Source organism: Charadrius vociferus, unplaced genomic scaffold (assembly GCF_000708025.1).
Source record: "Charadrius vociferus isolate BGI_N301 unplaced genomic scaffold, ASM70802v2 scaffold169, whole genome shotgun sequence".
In the NCBI taxonomy this organism is placed as follows: domain Eukaryota; kingdom Metazoa; phylum Chordata; class Aves; order Charadriiformes; family Charadriidae; genus Charadrius; species Charadrius vociferus.
Window position 1 is genome coordinate 481718 of NW_009652966.1, and position 2832 is coordinate 484549.

Consider the following 2832-nt stretch of genomic DNA (forward strand, 5'->3'; position numbering starts at 1 on the left):
CTATTGATTTTTAGCTCTGATCAAGCACTCTTGCCTGACTGGCATAATCAGTGGAAGACGGAATTGCATCTGCCTGTGAAACAGCAAGGTAACATGGACATGCTTGTGTTTGTGAGTGTCCATGCGTGAGCGTGCACGGACACTTACATGTGTAGACAGATTTTTTTTTCTAGAAGCTGGGACAGTCTTGCTGTGGTTCAGCCCGGAGCATGTTCCAGAGGGTTTGCCAGCTCTTGCATATGGGTTTGGGTGGAAATGTTTGCACATTGTCCTGGCATCATTATAAGTGCCAGAGCGATCCCATTGTTTGAGTGGGTTCTTGGTCAGAGGCAATTCTGAGTGAATGAAGACTGATTTAGAGCATGTTGCAATTAATTATTACTCCCCCCCCCGCCATGTCTATTCAATGTTTTATGAACATTTAACAGAGTCTTTGCACAGCCTCGTTAAGTGCCTTAGTGGGCTGTAATAGCCAGGAGTGCTGTTAGCAGTTCCAGCCGTAAGCGTGGCCGCGTATCGTGTAGCTGCCAAAGAGCTGCTGGAGCTATGATGAGCAAGGCAACCAAATCCTAGCACATTCATCAGAAACACGTATCAAATTCCACAAACTTCTGTTACTAATCAGCAGTATCAGAAGCCGATTCACATATGCTCTGTGCACCTTTCAAATACTGCCAGAAATGGACTTCTGCAGCTGTTGCCTACAGCTGTTTGTGTTTTAGCCCTAATTTCATAGTTCTGTACATTCTGGGGAAACCAGGATGAGTTACTGACTACAACCAGGCCCTAGAGCCGGAGGGAAGGACATGCTGTGTCACATACTATGCCACAGTGTAAATAAGCCCACAAACCTAAACTTAGAGAAGTCATTCTGTCGCTGGAAGCTGATTTGTGATTTTCTTGCCAGAAAGATCATGCACTGCTTGAGGCTGACTCTGCAGAGGAGTCCTGTAGCTGGAGCTTGCTGGTTCTTGTTGGGATATCTCCATGTTCCCATAGCCCTCACCTTCTCTTTGGCTGTTCAGGAGAGGGGATTGAAGTGTCCAACCTCTCCCTCTTATCTGCTTCCCTACCCCCCTTTTCAACTCTTCCCCTCACAGTTTTCCTAAAGAAGTAACTGGTTGCTGCTTTGCACTGTTGAAAGCTGTTCTTGGTTTCTAGCCTGATGTTGTCATAGAAAGAGGTCATACCTTGAAAGCAAAATGCTGTTAGTGAAATACTAATAGAGGATGGTATTCAGTACACGCTAGTACTTCTCTAGGGAGCAAAACTTTGAAGTTAAAGAGTATGGGGGAATTTGAGTAGGGATGTGATCGTTTGATGTTGTTGGGGGGATATAAAGCTGATGGACACAGTATGCAGACACCTAATAACTGTTGAGTATTTGTACTGTTGGTGGTTCAATATTGACAAAGAAGGGAAACGATCGGGCAACTAATAGCAAAAGCTTCTCAAAGAGTCCTTTCGAGATTTACTCTGGGTTCAGATCATGGGCAAAGGTGATTAAGCGTTGAGATCACAGCAAGACTACATTTTCTGTGTCAACACCCCGCCCTTTTGGCAGCACCTTTGAGACAACTAGTGATTTCTGATATGAAGACTCAATAACACCAGCGTCACTTAAATACCTTCTCAAACTTGTACTGGTAACAGACTTGTACTGGGGATTGTTTATAACCAGGGATCTGCTCACACCCATGGAATCATTCATGCTTGAATGGGAATGCTTGTACTGGGAGGTACATGGTCCTATTGGTTCTGTGACATCATTTCCCTCTTCTTCCTCAGCTGATGGATGTCAAAAATTGTCAAAAATTGTGTTAAATGTGGGACAAGTAGGCAGGTGAAAATAAAAAAATGCTTTTTTCCTGTTCTGCGCCAAGCGGAGATGAGAATGCCCTCCTGGAGCTTCCTGGAGAAGAGGGACGGGAAGAAGAAATGAGGGCATTTTGTTTGCAGGATGCCAGTCAGGTTGTAGAGGGGGTTGAGGAGTGAAGGGGTTTCAGGACCTTTGAACTCTGTCTTGTGGATGGAGTGGGTTTTCCCTTTATGCCCATCTTGGATCCAGTACCATTTGTGTGCAGGTGCTCATAGGGAAAAGCTATTCAGTCTCGAAATGGATAGCTTTGCCATCACATACACCTTGTGACATGTGCCTTTCTTCCCTCTACTTGCGCAATATTTTATCAGAAAGGGGGGAAGCTGAGATAAGAACTCATAAAACCACGTAGAAGTAACTCAGACACATAAACTGTTGGGAGCATGAGCATGGTGCTGCCTCTCCCTGCATCCTTATGTTTTGCGTGGGAGTCTGGCTCTGGAGGAAGCAAAAACTCCTCCGAGGGCTGAATGTCACAGTCAGCTCAGAGAATTTCCAAATTGAAATGGTTAATTTTGTTACTTGATGAATGGGGAAACCTTGCCACTTGGAGAGAGCATCAAGTCTTAGCCAGAAACTGAGAAGTCCATATAAATAATGTGTTTTTTTTTTTTTTTTTTTTTTTTAAATCCCTACAGTCTTGAAGTGCCAAATAGATACTTTCCACTAAGCTCATAGTAGTCCTTGACTTGGAAGCATAGGATTGCCTCCTAAGATTCATTGTGTGTCAGCAAGAACTGAAATATTGTGCCTGGGGAAAAAAAACCAAAACATCCTAGTTTTTAAAGCAGCACTATTCTGTAGGTTGTGCTGATTATTGCTTTGTGCTGCATGACTGTGATTTTTGGCACGTGGTGTCACATACCAAATTCCCAAAATAAAATGCTACATGATATTCTAAGAGCTCTTAGGAAGCTTTAAAAAGGGATTTGTCCACTGAGTGGGTATCTCTT